This window comes from Anser anser (assembly GCF_964211835.1).
Source record: "Anser anser genome assembly, chromosome: 10".
Classification (NCBI taxonomy): Eukaryota; Metazoa; Chordata; class Aves; order Anseriformes; family Anatidae; genus Anser; species Anser anser.
Window position 1 is genome coordinate 9634300 of NC_139730.1, and position 27954 is coordinate 9662253.

At 39.6% G+C, this 27954-nt stretch overlaps 1 protein-coding gene and 1 long non-coding RNA gene across 2 annotated transcripts in view; one reads left to right on the top strand and one right to left on the bottom strand.

Annotated features, from left to right (window-relative positions):
- TMC3 (transmembrane channel like 3) overlaps positions 1–27954 on the bottom strand; it is a 283226-nt gene that overhangs the window by 223350 nt on the left and 31922 nt on the right. The gene's annotated exons all lie outside the window — the stretch shown is intronic.
- The window catches only part of LOC310904996, a 28447-nt gene continuing 12294 nt past the window's right edge, over positions 11802–27954 (top strand). The window contains exon 1 of the long non-coding RNA XR_014588724.1: positions 11802–12242. This is a non-coding gene — a long non-coding RNA (uncharacterized lncRNA). The remainder of the gene's footprint in view (positions 12243–27954) is intronic.

Sequence of the window (27954 nt, forward strand, 5' to 3'; positions counted from 1 at the left end):
ATCTGATTTCTAACTAAGCACATCACTTCCTCAATGCAACCTTTATCACTTCAATTTTCATCTTTTTTTCCCCTATAAAAGACTCCAAACTAAGCCCAAGAATTCCCCCAAACACACGCCTTCTGCGGCTGCAGGCAGCTGTGCATATAACACAGACTCCCCTAACCTGTGTCAGCAAACAGACTGGATCAATCCTCAGTTTCAGCATTTGGGACCACAAATCTGGCCTCCAGTCACATTTGCTGCCTTCACCTTTCTCAGTATCCACCATCTGGTACAGATTTTAATTATCAGGAGTCTTTTTACTGAATTAGCAAACCGTAGGTCAAGCATTTGCTGAATGTTTTTTCTGTTAAAATTCAGCAGGAGTTCAGACATACATGTTTTGCTGCTCTTAGTACTCTTTCAGAATAGTTCTCTTCTTTTTCTACAAATTTTTGCATTGTTTATTTTGAACTCCCAACATTCAATTACCCCAAAAGATCTTTCATCCACAGAACCAATCTTTGAACTCGTGCCACATTTCTGGAAGAAACTTGCTCCCCTAAATATTTGCCACAAAAGCAAGAGCACCAAAAACTATAGGTCATCATGGAGCTTAAAGTCCACACATCTTAATGAAACACTATGTAGAAGAACAAGCATATTTGAAAGGCATAGGTAAGACAGTTCAGTAAAACGGTGACATGTAAATCTTTGTTTTCAGATTTTAAGCCACAAAGCCTTTGATACTCTAGTCATGAAGGAAAGCTGTTATTAAAATAATTATGCAAAACCAGTAAGGAATGCCAACTTTATCATCCATTAGGCCTCTTAAATAACTGGGTAAAACAACATTAAAAATACATGTCAGAAGCAAATTCGAGACAATCATTATGCATGTCTTTATTCAAGAAGCACATTAGATCTCAAACTGAAATCCCATAACAGAAAGTAAGTCCAATCATGGTGATTCTTGTTGTCATTTTTTTGGTTGTTTTTTTTGTTTGTTTGTTTTGGTAGTTTGTTTTATTTTTTTAGATCTTCAGTTTTACATAGGCATAAACAGGTTAAATGAGATCTTTCTTAAGAAAACAAGGTAACTATTCATGTGCTTATGAAGAATTTACATTTGCTATCAATGTGTTTATTGCATCACCCAGGTACATTACCCTAAATAAGGACCTCTTACCTAAATCAAAGGCTCTGCAAGCACTTAATGTATATTGATATTATTCAAGAGCTCTTCTGAATGAGCAACCTAATCTGATCTACATCTACTGTTCCTTCAGGACAGACCAGGTTTCCGTCTTGTTTGTTCAGAGATCTTCTGAATCTGAAATTGGAGAACATCTTCCCAAATGTCAGAAAAATTCTCATTAAAATATGAGCTTTGAGTACACGTCTCATAGAGCTTTAATTTCTCACCGCATGACCACTGCTCCACATGTCATCTTATTCCAATTTGAAGCCTTCCCTAATTATCTTTTTATCTTGTTCAAGGGTCAATCAGAATTCTTCAAGCATTGCTTTTTCTCTGGCGATTTGTTTCCACCAGAGAGACTTTGTTCACCTGTGCTAGTGATTTGTTGTACCTTGGAATTCATCTAGGTACAAAGTTATTCCTTTGCCACAGTCAAGCAGGCTAAGCATAAAGCTAAAAGTAACTAAATAGTTCCAGTAATTTTTCTTTCTTTTCAAATCTTTAGTATTTAGAATACATCATTTTTCATACACTATAGACATATACTAATTTCAATTGTCTTACAACTAGGTGCCTTTCAAGGGTGAATTCCCAAGGCTAGACAGGAAATACATAGAGCGCCTGAATTTTAAGAAGTGGGACTGTTTACCCGGAGGCAGAAGCCACAGTGCACATGCTGGGGGTGGGTGGACGGCCTAGGAAGCCACGTCATCATATTTCATCCTACGGGCAGGACCTCACACAGCCCACCAGCCTGGACTAATGTCCCCATAATCTCCCTGGTAAATCCAAGTCTATTTCAAGCTACATTTACACAACTAAAATCAATTTACACAACCAAAAAAAATGAAGTCGACTTGGAAGAAACTCTCATATAATTCCAGATGGGCTTGTAAACAAAACAAAGTAAATCTAGTGATGAAATCTTGCGTTTGAAGCTTGGGAAACACAAACTCCCCCCTTCTCTGCTGCGCTTACCCGGTGACTTAAGACAAATTTTTTGCCTCTTTGTCTGCTTGCTTCTACTCCAACAGATTTTAGATTTCACATGTTGTAAAATATAATTCATAATGCTAAACAGTATACATGTAACAGGAAGTTATACATATGACTCATTCTTCACCATGAGGCCACCTGGTCAATTCTTACATACAACTCTTGTTGTAATTAGACTGTGCTAATCAAGATCACATCTCGACACATGGCTCAACACGGGTTACAGAAAAGCTCATTCTCCTGTGGTCTGTCCTCCATAATCTATTTCTTAGCCTTAGCTGGTATTGGTTACATTACATACTTCACCTTTTATGAAAAACTTGAGTTAGTTAACTTTGCTGTTTCAGGTAAAGTCTTTCAAACACAGCATATCACAAATCTAAACAATTAGAAAATGAATGCTTTATAAACTATACACTAGGCAATAAAAAAATAATTATTGAAACCCCTGCTGAAATTCTCAATAATAAGTACTGGGTAAACGAGCACTACACACAGTCTTACATCCTGAGATGATCTCTCCATGCTCTGGAAGAACCTACCCATCAATTTGTCATCGAGCAATCTGGAAACTTTCTTTTCTTAGTACTATTCTTGCATGAAACAAATTGAAGAAAGTCATCCTTACATCCTAGTACAACTCTCTCTGCCTGGCAATTGGTAGTCCTCATGCTATAGGCTCTGGAAGCAACAGAGACCAATTTGAGTGACCTATTCACACTTATTCTTCACTCTGAAACTCCAGCGTCCAGTCCAATTTTATATTTATGAGCAGTACTCCAAACATGCAAAAGGCCTCCTGCTGCTCTCTGCAGAATGAAAGCATGCGGCTGACAGGAAGCAGAGAAAGCTATTTCAGGATTATCCATTTGGCTCAAAGTTAAACCGGATTTCAAGATGAAAATGTAGTGTCTTTAAAACAACATAACACCTTCATGATTTTTCTTTAGGAGTACCTACTATGAAATACCCATAAATTCATATAATTATTTAAAGAAAAATAAATTTCAATCTTTCAATTTAACAGCAGCAGCCTGGGTGAAAATTTGCTTATTTCTTTAGGAAAAAAAGGACCTTCTTCAGAAGATATTGATCAGGGTTAACAAAAGGTTAATATCTGTCATCTAACAGATCAGCATCTCTCCATTCCAGTGGCTAACATTACAGAGGCTACAACAATTAAACCATAAGAAAGCCATAACCAATGTAATGTAATAGCCGTATTAGTCAGGCAGATCACTTTACATGGCTGGGTAGTCTGAAAGATTCCATGAGGATTCCAGATGTAAATTCTTGACAAAAAAGGAAATGATAGAAGTGTCTCAAAGATTTATTTTTACTTTCTGTTCAGCACAGTGAGCGCACGGTAGAATAACAAGTCCATTCATTCATAATTGCAGATGTTTTACACATCTTGCTGAAACATGTGCATTAATGTGTTATACAGAGCACCTCTCTTCTATTTCCAAATTGTTACAATAATTACTCTTTGATTTGGAGGTTTGAAGTGTATACACATATGCATAAACTCTTTGAGCTCCTGTTATAGTTAACACTTTTACAACTTAGGTCAATCACAAATCGAGTTGTCTCGTCACTGGAAGGTAGAGATGCCGTAGAGTTATTGATACATAACTACACGGTTTGCACTGATAAATTCTGGCAAGCAAAGGAACTACGGTTCATTCCTGCACATTACACAGTGCAAACCTCTTCACCCATGTTAGCTGATAACGGCACCTCATATAACATGGGTATTTTTATAACCACTGTGAGATTACTTCCAGTCATTTTGCAAATCTCACAATCTAACTGGTTTGTGTATATAAAACTTTTATAGTATTCACAGGTACTATTTCAAACAAAGTGGAAAAATACTATGAAGCAAGAGAACAAGATTTTGAGGAACAAAACCACTAGATTAAAAAATTCTATCTTTCTTTCAAGTCTCTTCTTCTCCTGTTCCTTCTCTTTCCTTGCCCTCCAAATCAGTAGGATACTTTACTGCAAAACACTGTATTGCATTTCCCCTCAATTTTATAAACAATGCTTCTTTTTAGCCTGACATGCTTCCAAAGGCATTTCACCTCCAACCATGTTGTTCAAAGGTTATTCTTTGCATCTTTCTCAATCCTGCCAACTTTTCCTACCCAAAGTTGTTTTTCACCAGAATTATTTATTTACTAGTAACATTATCTCCAGTCATGGGACCACTGCATCTGATCTCCATTTTTCCTTATGATCTTTTCACACATTTCTTGTATGAAGAAGTCCAACTGATGCTTTTTCAACTTGAACACCTATGCCTAGTTACTTAAGTATGAATAAATGTAAAAGAAGCTGCCTAGTTTTCAGGAGTCCCAATTCCTTCAGTCCACTGACTAAAGCCTATTTTGCCACTTCATATGTTCTAAAACATGATCTATTTTCAATGTCTTGGTACAGACTCAGGTGCTTAACTAAACAGAAAACTATCAGATTGGTAAACTTCGACCATTTTGCTAAAAAAAAAAATAAATCAATCAACCAAAGAATTTAAATATCATCCCAAAGCAACAACATATAATATATACATATGGTTTTATGCTGGAAGAGATTAACAAAAGTAGTAGTGCTCCCAGATTTGTTTGCAAGAGCAAAACAGTCATTGAACAGTGTGAAAACAAGTTACAGAACTACCGGTGACCACTATGAAGTTGCATTAATTTTCTTTGAACAAAATAACACTCAAATCTGTACTTAGTACCCATTTCCCAAAGTAACACTACTTGAACTTGGACTTCTTTTCATGTTACCACTGTAACTGTAGCACTTGCCATAAGCTCCAGGAAGAAGTGCTAGCACTAAGTGCACGGTGTGACAGCCATCGCAATTATATTACCACAAAAACACAAATAGAGGGTCTCAAAGGGCTTGGAAAGCACTGTTGTTGTTGTTGTTTTCCTTAGTTTGTGGTGGTGTTTATTTTGTTGCTCTCATTTTTAAGAGATGTTTTTCTCAAGCAAATGGAAAAAAATACTTCATTGAGAAATTAATGCAAGAGGAACTTTTGGATACTGTAATGGTACATGGAAGCTTTTTGGTCTTTTTCCCATTCCTGGAACATCCTGGTTAAATTTGATAATGAAAGACTACAGAGACATGAGGAAGCACATTCAGGAAGCGTGCTCAGCTTCCCCCCCGAGCCCACAGCTTTACAGCTTAATTCCCTCAAAACAAATGGTTGTTGCAGAATTTGTGCAACTTGTCTCCATTTCAAGGGGAAGCTGGATAAAGGGGTGCACTGATATATAATGGAGCCATTATAGACTCCTAAACTACTTAGGATGTCAGCACAGAGCAAATATAAAAACATACTATTAAGGATTTCGCTGCATAGACTACACTTAAGATCTTCTCTTTTTCAGGGATGGTGCAACATTTCTTTGTGCTCTCTATACGTTTTCCCCACATACAAAAAAAAATCCAGCTGTGTGTACTTTATTAACTGAATGAATAGGGAACGACCTGCATTTTTGCATGCATTCACAAAATTCCCACCTCAAGGACTGCCTGGAATTCCTGATTGACCTGGATGCTTGATTCTTAATTTAAGCAAAGTCAAAGAACCTATTCGTCTGGATACACAAATAAAAATGGTAGGTTCCCCCCGTCCCCCCCCCCCCCCCTTTTTTTTTTAAATCTGTATGCCACTGACTTTTCATATAGTTAACCTAAAAGATTACATACAGCATGAGAAAATATGCTTCACGTTATTTGTATAGAAAGGTACATAATGGAAAAACTACTGACACCAAAGCAAGTTGGCCCAACCTGCCACCAAAACACTGCATGTGACAGTTCTTTTAAGCTTGGAGAGTTCTCTTGAGTATTTATATCTTAAATGTAGATGATATATACATATAATTTTGTTTAGTCTACAGCTACGGACAGATAACTACTGAAGAAAATTCCTATCAATGCTGGATACATACTGACAGTCTCAAATACGCTGCATAATTACTCTTGTTGGAACACTGGCAAAGTTTATTTTTACCCTATAATTTCTACATAGAATAATTTAATAGGCTTACATAAACAAATTGTACATGATACAAAATGAATTATAAACATGTCAAAGCAGGAGAAAGAATTAGTGATGATGGCTGAATCTTGAAAAGCTTCAGGTTCCATTTACAAAGGGTCTTTCTTGAACTTTATATGAACTAAATAAATCTGAAAAACCAGGGTGAAGATAGAGGTAGCATTTGTGAAAATCTCTCGACCCCACTTTCAGCTTTCTATCCAGGTGAGAGGTAACAGAAGCGTTATTTTTGTAGGACTTTGATATTTCTGCTTCTGGTTGTTGCTGAAGTTCAGAATTGCGGTTTAAGACCCACACAAGAAGTAAAGGAAAGTTACAGAAGCATTTTGGATTTGGGATAGAGAAGCCACGTGTTAATTCACACTCAACATAACTGAGTTCACCTAAGACATGTACATTACATGTATACGTACTATGTCCCTGAAAGAATGAAAAGCCAACCGTAGACTGAGGAACTCGACTTTTCACGTGGGTGAATGCTCTTGAGACAACTGATATGAGCTATTAGCTAGAGCAACGAGTGATTTAAGTTTACACAAATAACATACATCATGCTTCACTATCAGATTTTTTTTCATGACTAAAGGCTGGGGGTAAGGAAATATGAGAAAAATTTGCCAGGAAAAGCTGGTTTTCACCCCTGTGAGAAAGCCAAATTTTCCTAACATGGTAATGAAGCAAAAATTAATTATTTTGGTGGAGGACATTTCTTTTAGAGTGTCAAGAAAATCATTATCTTTTGAACTAATATTTCGTTTGGTGTGAAAAAGTAATTTTCCTCTGAATCAGAAATTCAAAAACAGGGATACTAAAAGCATACAGATTTTCCTATATGAACAAACTAATGTGAAAAGAGTTTAGGTTTCTGTTTGCTTTTTGAAATAGTTCTATATTCATTGTATAGCACATTTAAGTTTAAAAAGTGAATTTCGATTACAAAAAACCTAAATTATTTTGCACATGGCATTGCATTGTGGAGGCTTTGAATTTTTTTCTCTTGAATACTAAAAGCTTGTGTTGAGACGCTAAAGCAATGAAACAAAATCTACAGAAGAAAATGGAATTATATAGCCTTAAGCATTATGGTATGTGGAGCCTGCATGCTGTTCTTTGTTAAACAAGTGCCATGCTCCCTGTCTGTCAGGGCTCCCATTTTCAGCAATAGTTCAGTGCTGCCTCTCTAAATGACACATAGCAAAGAAAATAAGGTTTTCAATGAAGCCTTACACAATTAAAATGGTAAATATTTCACATACTATTCTGGTGTCTGCAGGAGGCAAAGCTTCATGTGGAGATAACTTATCCACCACAGCCAAGGGAAATGAAGCAGTTTCAGCCATCAGATGGCATGCTTAAATACGTGCTCCAAAGAGATTGTACGTGCTTTGCTTTGCTTTAATAAAATAAAAAAAAAAAAAAAGAAAGAAAAAGAAAAAAAGGTGGAGGTGGGGAATAGGCCAAATTGCAAAAAGAACAGTTCAATCTTGTAAGACATGCAGTACCTATGGGTCATACTGTACTATTGATTTTTTTGGCAGAACTCTTCTTTGATTTCTACAGGGAGTTTAGCTTAAAAATTGATGAGACAATATGCCCTTATTAAAGCAGCCATGTTAGGAAAAAAATCTTACCTGTTTAAGGCTCACTCCTGCTCCCACTGACATCTGTGACAAAACTGTCTATTATAATAGAACAGGATCATACCTTCAAGCCCCAATATTAGAACCCCTTAGACCTACAAAGCTAGCTTGAAGAATAAATACAACTGTCTGCAAATAAAGTTAGCAAGTGCCTACAGCTTGCAGGATTGGGGCTCAAGTTGTTGCCTGGGTTCTTAGAGCCACTTGCCTCCACCCCACCTCCCTTAGAAATGCAGGGAGAATAGAAGTATGACCATAACACAGAATTTATCCACACACGCAAGCAGAATTTATCCACGTCAGGTGTATCAATTTCTCAACTGGTAAACAATCAAGATTTTCCACTACCTCTGTAACATTAATAGGGTGCAATCCTAATAAAACTGTAGGGCTTCCCAGTCCAAATCTTAGCCCATTCATGGGAAGGAGCAGGCAGCAAGTGAGCCACAGGAGGGCTCCATTACTGCTCCCCATCTCTGTTCTGGGCTGCACACACCTCGGAACAAAAGGTGGGTTGCCAGAATGGGAAATGACAGCTGTCTATCTAGCAGGGTTATTTAGACATCATGCAAGCTCTACTATAAGAGGGTTACAAAGTTTTGAAAGACAACTCTGCAGTTCATAATAGGAGCAACTTACTGAAGGATTTTACGTGTCGCGCTTCTTGGTTCTTTAATTTGAAAACACAGGAGCAAGGGAAGATCAGTGTCATTGCCTAGCTTTTGTCTATAACTGCCTGCAAAAACAAGGTAACATTTCACTTTTATGTCATATGGAAGATTTTTGTGTGTGCAGCACAGAGGCCAGTGTCTGTAACAGCAAATTTGCTCTGCAGTTATTACTGACTGTTTGCATCAGAACAACGCTCCAGTCCAAGTCCCCCATCTGTCCTCTGCTGGGCACAAACATCGCACATTTTCTTCCATGAAGTCCACAGAGATAAAGAGTTGAAAAAGATACTGAATCATGAGGGGGAGAGAGTTGGAAAGTTAAGACAATGTGACAGCACCATGTGCTAGAACTCAGCTGCAAAAGCGTTCCAGATGCATAGTGCCGCCTGCTATGGCACTTCAATTTTCTCAAGTGGCCTGAGTTTTCTCAGCCAATTTGCAATTTCAGAGAATAGTTTTGCCTACTAAACAAGTGTAGAGGGGGAGAATCTTCCACCAAACCTGAGGAAATGACTTCCCATTCCCCTCTCCTCATTATACCAGCTGTTTCCAAACCCCATGTTCAGGATTCTCCCACCATAGCTGTGTAATCTCGGTTCACAACTATCACCTTAATCCAAGAGTGATTCTCTAGTACAAACCTTAAGGATGGTCACTTAGCCAACAGGCCTTAAGTTTCTCCGCTTTTCCATCCCTGGTTTTCTACAGCTTTTTGTTCACATACTCAGAGTCAAGCATTTCATTTTGTTCCAATAAAAAGTGTTTTTCAGGGTTTCTGCCAGAACAGCAAGGTCAGCAGGATTCCAACCAAGTGCAACAGGAATAAATGCAGGAGTAAATGCAGAATATCCCCATCACCTGCAAAGTGCTGATAATGACAGCAGCTGAGCTGGTGAAGCACTTGAATTATTTAATCTGGCTGTGGTAGGGATTAATTAGATACTGTCTTTAAAGTGCTTTGAACATGAAAAGCACAAGATAAATGTGCTGTCTTCAGCCTCATCGCTACCGCTATGCCTAATCCTACCTAACAGTATAAGGTATCTTGTGAACCTTGGGCGTTATACTGGGCTGTTTTAGTGCAGAACCAGTTCCATCCTTGCATAGCCTCAGACAGAACCATGGCCAGTTTCACTCTGATCAATAGTTCAAGTTGTTTGAAGATGTTAGGAAGACAGTAAGATTAAAATGCAGTACATTTTCAATTGAATATCTAGCCATACTACAAATAAATCTTTACATACTTTTAAAGCAAGTGACAATTGATCACTGGTGAGATCTTTTGCAAAAATAATCTGCTTTTCACTCAGATCAGCACAACAGTAAGTCCTAATGTATTCTGGTTAAAAAAAATACAACAATAAAGGTGAAAATCACTATTATTGTTGTGTAAAACATAAGCAGCTGTGACAGTAACAAAGCAATTATCAGCTCTCTGGCTTTGACATTTTGACATTTCATACACAAACATCATAACTCCTGAGGCCCAGTCTGGTGGTCCTAAGACTGTTTACCTCCCTTTGAAAATCACTTCTACCGTAAGACCTCAGAACAAAGCAGAGCAACCCTTTCACTTAGGATTTTTGTTTAGACTGAATTCAGACAACAGTACTGCTGCAAGTGGTAACCCCAGACTTCAATTAACTCTTGAAAAGCAGCTTTCAATTAAATGGATGAGAGGAAGAAAAGATTGACATTCTCCTGTCTGATTGCATATTCACTGACAATGAAAAGTGATAGAATTACACTATATAGAAAATAAATGCAAGTTTTCTTTCCTTCAGAGTATCATCTTTAACTTCCATATGACTTCTTATTCCCAGATGTCAGAAGCAAAGCCAGGTAAACATAGTTCAGAAGTACGACAAAGTTAGATGTCAACATACAAGACAAGTACAGGACACAGACTGCCATGGACTATTTTTTCCTGCAGTATTCTGAGGAACTAACAAACATTTGACACTAGTAATTGTTTTCATTTTCGTCTAATATCCCACCAAGAAATTGGTCTGCAAAGGTAAAGCCAAGGGGCAGGGGTCAATTTGATATCTTAAGATCAATGACAAAAGAAACCCACTTCTCACACAAGAGAATAAACTTACATTCTCTGTCCTGTTTTTCTTTTCCTCAATTACTTGTTGTTTCTTCATCATAACACTAAGTACTGAAATTATCCAGCTACTATGAAACACGATGAAGGCAATAGCACAAGTTCGATGCAGAAACAGGTGCAGGGGCAGACGCACATTAGCTAACATACGAGAGAGAACAAGGAATCACAAAGTTCTTCAGTACTCCTGCCGTAAGAGCTTTCAGACATCCCCTTATCTTGGTAAATAACTTCACATGAGGATATTTGGGCCTTTTTTTGATTCAATCTCTTGTTGAAAGGACAATATCCTACAGCCAAGCTCCATGACAAAACCCAGTGAGAGACAGCACGATAACTCAATTTCATTCGGTTTCTATCCAGACAAACTGTGAGGTAAGTAGATTTTAGATTCAGGTAAGTTACAATTCTCCAAGTCATCTGAAAAATTCTGCAGCTTTTTCCCAGAATGTTTTATGACTATCCCTACAAAACATGCTAGAGATTTGCTATGGAATTTTATACACTGACTTTTCTTAAGATGTCTCATTTTATTCCTTGTCTTAGAGCTGAGAGAGCACAAGAGTGCATACCTCAGTTCTTAACAACTGAAAGTTCAGTGAATTGCAGAAAAAGAACTAGGGCGGAAGAAATAGAATGGATAAAGCAGAGCATCCTCCAGAAAAAGGATGGAAGGCAGATACAGATTTATCCTGGCAAAGTGAATTTCTAGGAAATGCTGATACCTCACTGTGTTGCTGAAATTAGAGAAACTATGCAGGTAGCAATTAGCTACTGTAGTTTCTCCCTACTTAAAATGATTGTTCAAGGCTATGCTGTAATATGCAGTTGGTCATACCATATTCAGCATGCAACTGTTGGCACAAAAAAAATACCATTTATTCAATCTCAACTTTAAAATCAAATTGAAAGCTGAGTGGAGAAAAATAATGGTTCTTTTCTTGACCCATTCTGCATTTGTACTCCAATCTACACCCAACACACAGCTTTGTTGTACATTTTGTATGAGTGCCCTCTATAATTAAACCTTTATTCAAATCTCCCCCCGCCTTCTCCATCACTCTTGGTTGGATCAAAACAGTAGAGACAAAAACTGAAACATGCCCAGGGTGCAGAAGCAGAGAGGAAGAGATTATTTAATGAAGTACGCTAATGGTGGTGGGGAGAAAGGGGGCTGATTTTCACATCTCAGAATTGTTGAGCCTACAAATATTACTGAAATCACATTTGGGAACAAAGCTCTGCTTTAAGCAAGTTCATCCATGAGTGTTGCTAAGCAATGGAGAGAAGGCAAGAGAGAGGGAGAGTGCCTGAATTTAGGATTATAGAAGAACAGAGAGGAGAAAAGGCACCACGGTTTCTACATAGCCTTATTTATAGTGAACATTAAAGTTCTGTGTTTTCCTTGCCTGTCTTCCAAACTGTTCATACCTCAATTAATCAGATCTGGTTCAGTATCTGTACCAACATATATCCAGCTCGCGGAGGGTTGTGCTGCATCCTGGAGCACCAGCAGTTACGCACCAGAACTGTTAACATCTGTCTCCGGATTAAACAGGTAAGAACTGCAGAAACTGTCCTGATATAGCTATTGTAGAATTTGTTCTCTTGTATTTTAGAGAAATACTGCAGACACGTGTTTTTACATAACTTAAACTATGCACAGTATGGAAAATTAAATGCTTGTGTTAGCAACAGCTTGTTCTAACTCCGTTGTTAGGCTACTAGCTATAGAGGTATTTTATCAGCCAAGATACATACATGCTGTAGCTTCACCCGACTTCAGTGAAGTTTGCCAACTTCCTACTGATATCTTGGTATTGCAACATTCTTGCTCTGCTCTTAGTAAGATTACCTCCAATCTTTAGGAAAACGACACCGTTTCAACTGTAGACAAATACTTTGCATCTTATATTACTTCAAGGCAGAAAAAAAATCGTCACCTTGTTCAGTTAAATGCCTGCTGTAAACCATAGCATGTACATTTGGTACAGCATGCACATCTGTGGAGCATGCATTGTTGGGATGGTAAACTGATTTTTTTTTTTTTTTTAACCTGGCAGCTGTTTAGGGGTGTGCAGGAGGGAGAGAGTTCTTTATTTATTCATTTTAAATCATCATTCATACTTTGGAATGCTCATCTTCTCATGACTCAATTATATTCTGCATGCTAAGGTATTTGTAGGCTTCCAAGTCATTTCATGGGCATTAAACATTTACTGTCTACTTGTATTTTTAAGACTTGCTAATAACTTATCGGGAAGGAGAGCAATATTTGTTGCTGAATAACAGTTGTCTGCATACACAGCACGAATTAGTAGCAGCATTTCTCAGACTGAGATCCTAAAATGCTAGGATCACTAGCTAGTCACTGTTCTAGTTAGATTATGAAGGATTATGAAGGCCTCCCCAAAATTCAGAATGTCCCAGACATATTATCCTTGCTGCATCTCAGCACATGAGAAGCATTTCCCTGACAGGTAAATGGCATTTAACAGACAAAATGATGAAAGCTAACCAAGAAGATTCAGGTTTGTAACTACATTTTTTATTTCACATACCTTCAATTAATATTGTGAAAAGGAGGGTCTCTGGACCAAATATTTTAAACTCAGAGATTCTCGGACAGCAATGTGATAAGTGAATTGCTGATATCAGAAAGTTTTGCATGCTCAGCACACAAAATAGGCCACCTGTTGTACCATATTTACACACACAAACACGCACAGCTCCAGCAGCAAATCAATGGGCAGTTTCTTTTACAACTGAACAGACACATAGCCAAACCACTTTTCATCCTCCAAGAAATCATGCAGGCAGGCCACTAAAAAATGATCAAGTGGAAATATAAATTAGGCTGGAAGAAGGATTCTGTGGACAACCGTGGCATTAGTTTTATATAGCAAAACCCTGGAAACAGAAAACATATGTAGAAAGCGTCTGGATATGCATGATGCTGCATGTTGTATTACCCCATTAATCTATTATTTTTTTCTTTTGCTTTTTGTTCATGAAAAGAAAGGAAGGGGAGAAGAAATCTTTCCTATCAGCAGCAGCAGGGGTTGCTGCAGGAAGATGATAATTTCCTCCTGCTATGCTGCTGACAACCACCGAGCTGCACAGGAGGAGCAAAGCATTTCAATCACGGAATTGAAAAACACAGCAGTTCCTAAAGCTTCATCTCACCTTGGTTGATTTACATAAATTCAGATTGAACTGTTTCACTGTCGAATTATGTTATATATGGAAGATAACAGAGGAGGAAGAATTAGTGTAATTTCTAGTTTGTGTATAGGAGGCAGGGTGTCTGCGTGTATAAACACTTCTGAGCATCCTGGATAGACAGACGCCACTGAATTCCTTAAAAGCACCATGCAGACCTGCAGGCTCCCTGACTCCACACTGTATGCTTTAGGAACTCCATACTACTCAAAAATACATCTTTCAAAAAATAAAAGATAAGAAGTATCTTATTAATAACCAGCAAGCCCAGGTTCAATCCAGTGACCACTGAAGTCATCAGAAAACCTGTGACAGAGGCCTAGGGGGTTTGAGTTTTGGCTCCGGCTCTTTCATCAGACTGTCATTGTAACAAAGGAACCCCATAATAGGCTGCTAAGATAAATGCAAATCTTGTATCAGAGAGAGTCAGGCATCCCCCGAATTAAAAATTTGAGCACACAGCAGCTTATAGGCAGCAGCTCTGGGCATGTGGCACAACATCTGTTACAAAAACACTAGAAAGCAGACCTGCGGCAAACTGGACCTCTGCCAGCTCTCAAGATCCACCCCCCCCCCCCCCCCCCCCGACAAGGCTGTCAGTAAACGGACAGATGGCAGCCAACGAACTCTAGGAGAGCTGGTTCAGTTAACAATCAAGTATGCTAAATGATTTCAGATTCACTCCACATCCGGCATTGCATTTTACGTTGAATCATTAACACTATGCCCTAATAGAAATATAGTTTGGTAGTAAAACAAACTGGTGCATTCTGCATCTTACAAGAGTTTCTCTGGAACAATTTGTTAGGGAACATTAGAACTGCCTTCCTTAATGAAGTCAAAATTTGCCAAGTTTACCAGGCTGGTTTGTACATAATCTTAAATTCTGCAGTATTGAAAGAATGCGGATGGAAACAAATATTAAGATGCAGGTCAGTTGATAGCACAAGTTGTTCCCATGCACGCGCTCAGCTGAAAGAGCAGAGTAGATGTTAACTGTGCACAGCATATGGGATACTGCATCGTGGTGGCTTGTCCGCGTTACCAGAGTACATCACACCGAGCTCTCCTGGGAAGGCAGCTCTCACAAGCAGCGGTGTGGGTGACATGGTTGTCACCCGAGCACACTGATGGGAAGTTTCATCCCTGGAAAATTAATATTTCTTGGCTTTTGTGGGTAAAGTTCATAAGCAGTTTGGATATTATACCTCCAGGGGGCAAATAATTCTGCACTGAACACCGGCAAAGAGCACGCAGAACTTTAGGCATTATGAAAAGTAGTTTTTAATTCTTCCTCTTTACAATCATGTCTTTAATAGCATGTTTTGTAGGTGTAGTGACACTGTACCCAATTGCTTTGCTTTTCCTTTAAGTAGCAGGGCGAGAATACTTTTTTTTTTTTCCCCTCCAAAGATGAGGACTGAATAAAACTGAAAAATGCAAAGCTTTTCTAATGGGCAATCAACAAATTAGTAATTTACACAGTCAGGTACTGGCCTACTGGAGAACTGCAGGTTATCTGATGTGCTTTAGCGACATTAAATAGTGCTGTGAAAGACTTGTCCTTCAGATTCACCCAAGAACTTTCCAAAGGCATAGATCTTGTACTACTTCAAGTACTGAGCCAAGGACAGCTGAGCTGTGCTACACGAGGATGACCTGAGAACCTCTCACAAAGCCATGAACCTGCCTATGGTCAGTCAATCAACATTACGTGGATCTCCTGCTAACTGTCCTTTCTGCTTATGACATCGGTTTTCTGTAGAGGTATGTAGATGGCATCACCACAGTTATAATTGGAAAATCAGCAGTAGCAGACAGGAACTCATCTGCCCTGCTCTTCTAATTCAGACTTGGAAACGTGATACAAGAATTTCAGAACAGGAACAAGAACTCCACAGTTTGGCTGAGCTCCTTCACAGTCCACTCTGTGTGGCTTGCCTTTCTCCTAGAAAAGAGGCTGGATATTTTGACTAATAGCCCATGATCACTGAAGTAGAGAAATCAGAGATGCAATTTTTAAGAAGTGCAATGCTATCAAAAATAGACAGAAGCATCTTCATCTTCTGGCTCAACTTTTTGAAAATCTGATGAAATTTAGTGAAATTTACTCAGTGAAATTTAGTCTTTGCCTTACTTCTTTAAAATAAATCTTCTGAGGGCATAAATTATCAAGAGAGGAGACACCAACCAGCTCTATGAGAACAGCTGAAAAATAGTTGTCTTTTCTCGGCGCTAATCATCTGGTAAGTCTGCAAACGAAGCTATTCAAAAAATGAATTACAGAAAAGCTGCATGTCACTATTTTCAACAGTCAAAGATATGCTTTATCAGATATAAAGTCACAAAAGAATATGAAGAAGGCAGGACAAATTAGCTACAACATAATTAGGAACGCTAGATTCATAATAGTCATTCATAATGCTAGACGGTCATAAAGACAGAAAATTTGGCTCCCAGTGGAAACTTACTTCTCATTTTTCTTCTTCATTCTTACTACAGACTTTCATCAACAACAAACCTATCAGATACGTATTTTTATCACCACTTCCACAGAACAATTATGCTTCAAAACCACTCTTTAGACTGGAATTGGCAAAACCCAATTTCTAGTCTGGTTTTTCAGCCACAAGTCCACACTTCCCTCTTCTGTCTCCTGGCAATCTGTCCTACGTCGTCTCATGAGAGAAACCGAGAGAATTCTTTGGAAAAAAATGTTTTGAGGAAAGCCATTTATGGACAGCAATGCACAGTATCATTAGCCCCAAACGAGGCAACTGCAGAATGCTGCTCCCTGGGTGTGATTAGCTATTCATAGATCAACAGAAAGCTTTCACTGGCAGGGAGGGGAAGGGCTGTTGGTGGGTTTTTATTCCCATCTGTCAGCTCGGCAGCACCAATGGTGCTGAATGAAGTCTTTCTGCTCATTCAGCATCTGTGATCTAATACTTGCCAAGAGTTTAATCTTGACCTCTCGGTTTGTTCCTACAGTACCCGGGATTCCCAGGTGGCCTCTCAGCCAAAATTTAACCTAGTCTAGGACTGCTGAGCTTGCAGAATCAATCTGCACTAGACCATGTTTGTTGAGGCAGCGTTGACTAGCAAAACCCACAACACTGACATTTCTTAGATGCTCTAAATACTCTATTATGCAGTCCACTAAGATTAGGTCTTGCAGTTTTGGGGAAAGCGAGCAAGCAATTATCATCAAAACACAGCAATTTGATAAATTAAAAAAGGAGATCAAAGATAAGCAGGTGGTAAAATTGGTAGCAGGAAGTTTCTGCATTTTTCTGTAGTTATCTAGTATTCCAGCCACCCTGGACCAAATTTTTCACCTTATATCATCTCGGACAATGTGAGACATCAGCAAATGTCACAAGGGGAATACAATTTTACGGTCAATCTAAGATATCCACATCTAAAATAGTTGTGGAGGATGTTATATAGATCATCTATGAGTTCAACTTAATTTTTATATACATCTTTTCCCCTATCTCCTTATCATTTCCTTTAGCATCTTCCACTCACTGTTTCCACAACTCATATTTGTGCAACAAAAACATGGTTATGTTGCATATGGTTATGTAGTGGAATGCCTGGGGAATAAGGTACATTGATAAAAATCTTTGTTTTAATCATGCAATTAAAAACTCAATACTCATGTTGCAATAATAATACTTACAAAACATTACCTATGCAGAAAGCTACAGAGGTAGAATCAATATGACAGCCTTAATCTTCTTGCCCGGGCAGGTAAGAGGTTGTGTCCTATTCAAGATTACTTAGAAAGAACACATGTTCCTTGTGAATGATGTCATTCATGTCTAGTAATATACAAATTAATTCATGCCAGCACTGGCAATGTTGGGTTATTTTTTTTTTTTTAGTTACTAAGTGTACTAATTTTTGGCTGAGATTTTGACTGTAGATTTCCTATGGATTTTACAGCCTCTGTGGAGAAAAGTAATATACTTTTTTTTTTTTTTCTGAAGCACTGCACAATATGGAAGCTTTTATTTAAGAAACAAGAAAAAACACTCAACTTTCCTAGTAACACTATGTAACTAACTGGGCTAAATGAAGTCATATGTTATGAATAGATTTTATTCTGTTAGGGCACCTATAACGTTAACACAGAGCGGTTATCACAAAGGCCCAATAATAGCTACCTGTTCTGATCTTCTTGCCTTGAGGAAACGGCACTGTCTCCAATACCAAAAACAAAATAACATCATATTAAACATGCAAAATCCAAGAAGGTTTCAGCTTTGAGTATCCTTTGATCTTTCATAACAGAAGGAAGTGTAAACCAAGATCAAGTTTATTAAGCACAGATCAAAGTGCAGTCAAGTTCCTTCCTTTCCAACAGCGGTTAAAGACTGGAGTTAAGTTTCTTATAGAAAATTTTATATTTACAGGTTATTTCTGCAATATAATATTTTAACTTAAAAATCCAACTGCTGGACACTGCAATCCATATTTCTCCTAGCTCTAACTTTCAAACTGTTAAATTGTTCTTTGTTCCCAACATTAGGATGTATGTTAATTGAGAGCACAGACTTGTAGCGCTCTCTCTTACTGAGAGTGAACAGTGTTGTTGGTGTAATATGACAAAACTTAGTCTGAGCATTATTTTAAAATTTATTTTATCCACATTAGATATCCTTGCAACCAATTCAGCTTTTACTGCATTTTAGTAGCAAGATATTGGTGGTACAGGTTAGCTGAAAACTCACTGACTATTAAAAAAAAAAAACAAAATTTTGAAAGCACCTTGAAAACTGCCTTCCGTTCCTAGCACCATGTGAATTCATAACTTAAGCGCACTGCACAATAAACAACTACAGTACACTTGGATTTCACTTTTAGAAGCTGTTTTGTCACTTTTTATACTTCAAGGATTGTAATTCCTTACAACAGTGGCAGCTTGGAATGCATTACAATGCCTAATTCTTTTGAGACTTAATTGTAGAATGCTCTTAACATGGCCTTTAAAATAAAACACAATCTAAGTACCACAAAAACCTTACAGCTACTTCCACAATTAAATTCCTTCAATGAAAAGCAGTATCTTGTAATTTTGCAAGTCAAAGCAGCAGCTGTATAAGCTAAAGCACAACTCAGTAGAAGCAGATGCCATTAACCATCAAGTCTTTTCTTCAGAATAGGAGCCAATATGACACCAAGGTATTTGTGAATGACATGCTCTTGTGTATTCATATGAATATAAGGCTTGGAAAAGGACAAGTATTTTCATTACTGCTTGGATCGTTCTCACAGCAGTCAGCAGGAGTTTTGTCCTACTCTTCCTACTGATAACAGTAGGATAGGATTTGCTTCTTTTAAGGCATCACCACCTTCAGTTTCCACTAAACTAAGTTAGCTCACTTAAAACTTAGCATGCACCGAAGTAGAATACTTCTTGAAAAAACAGTTGAGAGGCACAAGTGATAACAGCTAAAATTCAAGCCATCTTTATTAAAACTAACACAGCACATTTTTCACTCCCTCTCCTGCCCTTCCCTGAGACCCTCTGCTACATTCCAGTATAGCAAGCCCCTGGGTTGTGTCCAGGGCTGGTTTCAAAGCCACTAGACAGAATGGCATATATCCGTATACATGTCCAGCTATCATTACCATGCTATATTTATCTCTCTTCTGAGATTAAAATTGAGATGTGCTTGGAAAATAAAAGGGTTGTTTTTTTAAACCAAAATAAAATTGTTTCAACAAGAAAACTCTTTAAAACTACAGCCAATACATATTTCCCTGCATTCCCAAATCAGTTGTGTTGCTGCCTTTTTGTAAAGGTAGATGACACTGGCACTTCAGAAATGGCTGCAGTTCCCCAAGTGATGACAGAATTTTGCATCCCCGCCCTATTCCCACTGAGTGCCAGAATCCTTTCCAATGCCTGCAGCAATGCTTTGAAGTAGGTGCAACTGCAGCAAATGCAAAAGATTAAAGGATTCTGGAGTTCATGGAGAGAGGTGCAGAGCTCACTATCACCAACAAGGTTCATCTAACATTTTAATTTTTTATTTAAAGAATTTCATCATGAGAAGAGTTACACCATAATACCTTTCCGCAGGATATATTTTACATAACTATGTTGCCTGTGACTTAATTCTTAGATGCATATAAATGGGCATACGTCTCAGCCTTCCACCATCATTCCTGGGAGACAGTACAGGGTCTCACCCACAGACAACAACATAGCAAGAACTGAAAGGATGAAATATGTTCAAAAGAGACAGCAATACTACCGCTTTTCTTTTTTTTTTTTAAGCGTCTCTCACATTTTTGAAGAAGCTACCCTCTCCTGCAGGGGAGGTAATATTTTTGACAGATTTTCCTTTTTGTTAAACATTTCACTTATTCAATATTCTGTTGGCTTAGAAATTACGAGTTGGGACTTTCAAAAAGCAACTGATGACATATGAGCACCAATAATATGTCCCTCCAAAGGTGGCCTACAAAGTGCTATTCCTTTCAAAACAAGGATCTTTATTTTTCACTTTTCTTTAAAGTTCCTAACCAAGTCAAAATTGAGAACTCATCCCAGTGCTAGTTTCCACATTACTAATTATTTCCAAACCTCCTGGCACACGTACTGCTAGCAAGACTTCATGCATGCATGGTACCAGGACACATTCACATCTGCTTTGAAATGGCCCAGCATAACGCAGTCTTCCCAACTGATTTCCTTCTAATTTATATTAATATGCAAGAGACAACTCCCTGTTGCAGTTTTATTTCTCTCGCTGTTTAGATGTAGGGATGCCAGATGTGGAATCAGGACCAGTCTTAGATGAAAGACCTCAAATAGTGCTGAGAAGCAGAAGCCTCTTCTGTTACTTTACTGTCTCTTTACTCTGGGTCTGTCTGCCCAAACCTCACCCCAAAAGCCTTGAGCTCCAACCTCTTCCCTTCCCTTATGGCACATCTTGCCAACCCTAATCAGGACCTCATTGTCATATCCCTTTCTTCCAGGCTTAATACCTCGCAGCCCTATAGTCCCAGCCCACCACAAAGCCTTTCACCTCCTGCCCATCTGCTCCTTCCTCAATCTCTTTCCTGACTCTGCAGATCCCAGCATTGCCTTAGGTGATGCAGAGCACACGGCTCTGCAAACAGCGGCGGTGTCTTCAGGCAGTAACATGTTGGAGGTATCTATAGTAGCTGAGCTATCACAACCACAGCAAGCTGCTTCTACATTTACTGCTGAGCTCCTGAGCAGTCTGCTGGCTCTCATCTGCAGTTCCCAGGAATCAGGTGGGAAGGCAGGAGACTCCCAGCACAGTTCACATATTGTGCAGCTGGCCCCAGTGAAGACTAGGAGAACGTATTACTGATGCACTTTCATTTTATGCAAAGTTATCTAGCTACATTTAACAAAGGTTGAGCTTGGATTTTTGCCAATGAAAGTCCAGTGTTGCTGCGATGAAGTTGTTTGCAGATCTTAGTTTCTCCTCCTGAACAAGCCATGCACATTTACATAAAGTGTCTGGTCATAGAATCATTTAGGTTGGAAAAGACCTCTAAGATCTCTTTCTCGTGGCCAAGAGGGCCAATGGGATCCTGTCATGCATTAAAAGGAGCGTGGCCAGCAGGTCAAGGGAGGTGATCCTCCCGCTCTACTCCACCCTGGTCAGGCCTCACCTGGAGTACTGTGTCCAGTTCTGGGCTCCCCAGTACAAAAAAGACAGGGAACTCCTGGAAAGAGTCATGCAGAGGGCCACAAAGATGATACAGGGCCTGGAACATCTTCCCTATGAGGAAAGGCTGCGAGACCTGGGTCTGTTCAGCCTGGAGAAGACTGAGAGGGGATCTTATCAATGTGTATAAATACCTGAGGTATGGCAGACAGAGGGATTTGGCCAACCTCCTCTCAGTGGTTTGTGGGGATAGGACAAGGGGCAATGGCCACAAGATAGAGCACAGGAAGTTCCGCACCAGCATGCTTCTTCACGGTGAGGGTGACGGAGCACTGGAACAGGCTGCCCAGGGAGGTTGTGGAGTCTCCCTCTCTGGAGATATTCAAGGCACATCTGGATGCCTACCTGGGCAACCTGCTCTAAGGAGCCTGCTTTGGCAGGGGGATTGGACCCGATGATCTTTTGAGGTCCCTTCCAACCCCTTCGATTCTGTGATCCTCTAATCCAACCTTTAACCTAGCACTGCCAAGTCCACAATTAAACCAAAACACTCTTCCTCCTCCATCCCATCCAGAACTGCTGAAACACTTCACAGGTTCGTTACCAATCTCAGTGTCCAAGTCCAGGAACTCTTTTTCTGAACCTTTCCCCATTGCTGTATTACAAGAGTAATATTTTAGAAAAGCAGCAAGAAGAGGAAACAAGCAATAGAGTATTGGTTGTATAGTTTGAACACCTAAATTGCTGAAAGGCAAAGAACACAGCAAATCTAGTAAAAATATTTGCAAAGAAAAGTTTAAACCCCTAACAAACAAACAGCACTTGGTGAGTGACAGTACTCTGTGCTTAACAGGGTCAGCATGAGAGCCCTAAGGCTACAGTAAAGTCAAAAGACAAGAAAGTCTCCAAAACGAGGACACGGTTTGTACACACCTTGTGCACGTGCTTCTTCACATGTGAAGAGTTTCTACTAAATAAATAAGGATACTAATGAAAATATTAGCCTGTAGCAGCCTGTAGCACAGCTTTGGCTGGGTACCACGCAAAATGAAAAAGCAAAACAAAATTAAGAATTTTAAAAAATAGTAGTGGTGACAGCAAAATTTAGCTTCTTGCTGTTTTATCTTATATTCTCCAAAGAGGGATTATGAGGTTATTAGAGTTACTTAACAGTTTTAAACTTCTTCACTTTTGCGTAGAGAGTTCCTGGTATTTTCAAGAGGGTTGGCACCAAGGAGCTTGTTTAGTTTGTCTTGTTTTGTGGCTGGATGGCCCCTTGCTCTCCCCCACTCCTACACCACAGTCACGCTAGGGTAGAACACAGCCTGAGCTGACATCCTCACATCTCCTCCAGCCTTTGGAGCTAAATTTCTCTTTTATTTTAAGCAAGCAAACAAAAAAAACTAGTACAGTAGTGCCTATAAACCCGGAAGACTGAACAGCTAGCACTCTGTTTAAGCTACTCTGCCCCCTTCCCCTTTCTTTTTGGACAAACCTTTAATAACCCAGAGGTGCGAACAGATGAAAGTGACAGAGCCAAAGCCAACAACTCAAAATACAAAATAACTCTATTCCCTGCCTGGTGACTTCTAAGTTTCCTTGGCCAGTCCTCAAAGTTTCTTACAGAGACCAGAGGCCCTTATCTGATGGAATTCAACATCAGCAACTTCAAAGTCGTGCTCTGCGGGCGTGATGGGGAAATCAATCCAGCCATGATACACACTGATTAGATCAGCTATTGCCACTCAGAAGAGAAATCTGCGGACAGTCCTATAGAAGTGTCAGATCAGCATTCATCAACAAAGCAAAAATGAATCAAACAGAAGAGCAATCCTTCAAGGAGCAGGGAATGAAAGAAAATATCTCAATGGCTGTCACCACAAACCTATGGCACGTGCATGTTTTATTTATTTTTGACTGTGTTCAGTTCTGCTTCTAATCCCACGGGAACACTACGGACAAGGAAATTGTAGAGGAAAATGGCAGTTAGAGATACAAAGCATCATCCATTCTGGAAGAACATGGAACTAACGTACTCTTTCAGACTGGAAAAGATACGATTAACATGAAAATAAAGTATCACAACACAGCTCTAGAGTTAAAGTTTCTCCTCTGCACTAGAACATTTCTTTAAATCAACTTGGAGGATCTGACTTCGTGGCAGAGAGCCACTGACAGCTCCTCAGTTCACAGTCCTCAGCTGAAAGGCCATTTCGAGTTGCACATAGCAGGCCAGGTTGTAGAGAAGTTTCCTCAACACCACCACCTCAGCCAGAGGACAGGACCAAACCAGGTTGATTCAGTGTTTCTACCAGATGGCGTGTGCCAAGAGACTCCCACAGAGCGCTGGCTAGAATTTAAAGCTGCCCTAAAGATAACATGCAATCTGAAATCGGAGACTGTGCAAAGATGCCACCTGCTCCCCCTTGCAGTGTAAGCAAGCCTCTGGAATGGAGCCAGTTCCAGGGGCATAGATTACTGCAGCTTGTTCACACTTCTATGCATATGTGATTGAACGTGTTTTTTCCTAGTGCAGAACTGTTATTCCAGAATAACAGTTGGTTGTTGGTGTTGGGTATTTTCCCACATTCCCCTAGGTAGGTGCCATCTTGTCTGGAGAAGAGAAAGAAGATGAGAAAAATCTATACCTTCTTAAGAATTCTCTTTAAACAAGTTTAACTCCCTCATCCTTCAAGTCAGGATGAACATGTACTATTTTACTCAGACAGTTCAGACAAGACCAAGCTACCAAACAATTCAGAAGGGACAGGATCAATATTTCCCCTATAGCAGGGCCTGTCTTGCTGGCTCAGAAGGCTTTTCATAAAACAATTTAGTGCAAAGAGCCCCCTTACCCTTTGAAATTCAGAATTAAGTTTTATTTATTTATTTATTGCCAGGAACTGTTCAACATCTTTCACCAAATAGTACATCTGTCTTCCTACGCTTACAGGCTTTTGATACAATAAAATGTGTTCTCCCCTCCACATCTCTACTGCAATTCAAACCATGTCCCTGCCAGAGAAAAAGGTAAATTACTTGGTTACAGGTGACATGACATGTTTCATACAGCTTTGGGACTGTTTCAAACCATTTGCATCTTTCCTTGCTGCCTAGATCGTTTTAGAAGAAAACTAGCAGTTTTCTCTACAGCCCTAGGAGCAGAGTCCCTCAAGTGAACCCACAAAGTTAGTCTGAACTGAACACCGCCAATTTGTCTGGTGCCTACAAAGGCACCAAGGGACCCTGGAAAAGAGGATGCCAAGCCCCACTACAAGCTTCTGCAAGACAACATCCAGGATACCCATAGGATCAAATCCTAACTCAATGAAAGTTTCCACTTCACGAGGGATGCATGAGTGGCAGTTTCCAGTTCAGAAAAAAGTCTAGTCACCTGCCTCATATCACCATTAAGTTTCTTTACCCAAGCCAGCTATTTCCAACACTACTGAGTGAACTAAGGAACTAAAATTTTTGCTCTCTAACTAGCAACCTCAAATAGTGACCCGAGCAGACAAAGATGTCAACCCTGAACCCGTTATCTACGTTCTTCCCCATCATCTAAAAAGCATAGCTTTGAAAAGCCTCTGAGTAAACCAAGTGTAATTCCTGTTCCAAGCAAGTTTCAGTTTGAATTTTGGGCCATGGGTGTAATACAGATGGCTACGGGGGGATGGGGAACATACTATCTGAGCTTTACTGAGTTTACTCCCTTCTCTTTTATAGAAGATAAGCATGTGAACATGATAATTACCACCTGACAGATCTAGTTCACAGCAAAGTCAGCTGAGTCTCACAGGCCTGCAACAACATGTTAGCCTGAAGAAAAAAAAAAGTGTTTTAAAAACTGCTATAAAATCTAGTTGATAATTCAGATACTGAGCATTGCTTCTAAGGAAGGACAGTCTGAAAGGTTGCTTGAAATCACCACTCCACTGCTCCAGGGATGTCTCATGGATGCCATCCAAACTCCAGTCTAACTTTGGTTGCTCCCTGAAGCGTCCTACAACACGTGCTTAGGTTTTGTACTTTTGGCCTCCTCCAGGAAATGGCAGCTGCCTTACTTTGGATGGCAAGAGGCCATTAAAATTAATTGTTTGTGAAAACCTTAATAAATTTAAGACGGGGGGTATCTTTTTTTTTTTTTTCATTGTAATGACAGGAGCAGCATGTTAACTTGTACCATTGTGGCTGGCAGTTTCCCAAGTTGCAGATCTCAGGAAGAGACAGTGAAGTGTCAGATGGTTTTTTTCTGCACCTTCCCACCCCATTAAAGTGCTCTACAAAGGTCTAACGTTTGAACAGGAGGAAGCATCACCTCTTGAATCTTTACACCACTCATTCCTGCTTCAGCAGTGTTTGATTAGATTCTGCAGTTTAAAGTCAGATGCATTTTCCTGCCTGCATTGCAGAGAAGATATTTAGCAGATACATGGTATAACCTTTCAGTTACATCCAACTCTTAAATTGCAGAAAAATATTCTGTTGTCACTTCCAGCTGAAACTACAAGAAGAACGTTTTAACAGTCTCAAACCTGCTTATTACTGCTGAAGAGACTGAAAACAGGCGTATCTGGGAGAGAACAAGATACAACAATGCAAAAATAAAAGTCATGACATGGAGAACAGCTGCACAAAACAAAATTAGCAATGCTTTCACTGGTCAGAGCACATACTGAAATGATAACTAGAAACCCGGAGTGATATTATGCTTTTGTTATATGACCTTGTCAGAACTTCACTTAGCTGGAGACTGGCCTGCAGTTTTGTTCTTTCATCTCACCCCTAGAGCCAAGTATCACTTAGATGCATTTATTTTCCCAGCATGGCATTTTAGGAAGTTGTAATTTTATTCAATACATTAAGTTGTTCATCTGTTCTCAAAAAAGAACATCTATCTAAACTTGTCCACCACATATCTAAACAGTAAGTAAAATCACAGCATTGAAAAAGCATTTCATTACCAACCATTCAGACCACAGTTTTGTTAGGAAACAGTAATGAATAGCACATTTATGCTACAGGCTTCCTATGTCCTAAACTATGCTTTGACCACATTATCCACACTCAAAAACCTTCCTGTCCACCCTTGCTAGTGCTACAATTGCTACAGTGTGGGGAGAAATTCCAATTTTGCTTTCAGGCAGAATTTCTGAACATACACATTTGCAGTACAAGTCCTCCAAAAATGCTGGGAGACAGCTATGAGGGCCCATACAATTAGTCAGACTGTACCCATATACGCTGGGCTACTTGCTGCTTACCTGGTTAATATTTATCTCCTTCATTCTATGACAGCTGCTGTACTGTCTGCTAAGTAAACCCATGCAAGGCATTTCCCCATCATGTTTCCAGTTGCCTATGGAGCAATCTAGAGCTGTAGCTCAAGTTGTCCTTCCCCTCTATTCACTGCAAAAGTTCAGAGCTGCATTTGGAAAATACCAAACAAAACATCCCGAAGAAGTTGGTATAAGTAAGGGTCAGTCCTGACCAAGGGAGAGCTAAGAACCACTGCAGATGCAGCACATCCTCACTAGAAACTGAAGGTCTTAAACCATGCTCAGCACCACAACAAGTACCCAGTCCTGCCAGACAGGCCACCAGGAATGACAGCATCTAAGCAAACAGCATCATTTCTAGGCCACAATCAGCCTAGACAGCAATGGAACAGAATTCCTTCACATATTAGCAGCTTGTTGTGCCACCTTTTTCTTTAGCCTTCCAAGTATATATGCTGTCTGTCTAACCATATAATGAAACCTTCTCCTGTTAAGCACCATATGGTCAGGACACATCACAAGCCACCGCGTGATATTATAAGTGATCAGAAGGAATAAAGCAGAAGGTCTTGTCCAAAGGTCACCTCCTATTTGCTACCACCTGCCTTTCTTAGCAGGTGCTCACGGCCCTGCCTTTTCCTCAGCAAACACCCACAGAATGGTGAATAGCTTTAACAGCTTCAGATATTCACACACACCTCATAGCAAGTGAATTTTGGGAGCAAGTACCACTGCAGCCTTGAGCAGGGTTTGGGGACCCTGTTTCCCAAAGGAAAGTTCCTGGTCACACTCAGCACGTTCACCATGCAATAAAAATTCATAGCTATGTAAACCAACTGCCTCTCCAACTGGCCCACCAACACGTTTGGCCACGACACTCAAGTTTACATACCAGGTAACAGCTAGTTCTAAATTTCCATAGCCTCCCAGTGCTTACCAGGAAAAGCGTTTCTACAGAATTTCCAGATCCATGGTGCCAACACCAGGATGCAATCCTAGCCGTGTGTCACTGACTCCACACCTGCTTCAAGAGCAGCAGTCTGAGCTGTGACTTTTACCAAGTGCCTTAATTCTGCAGGAATTAATTCCTTCCTCAACACATCCCTCC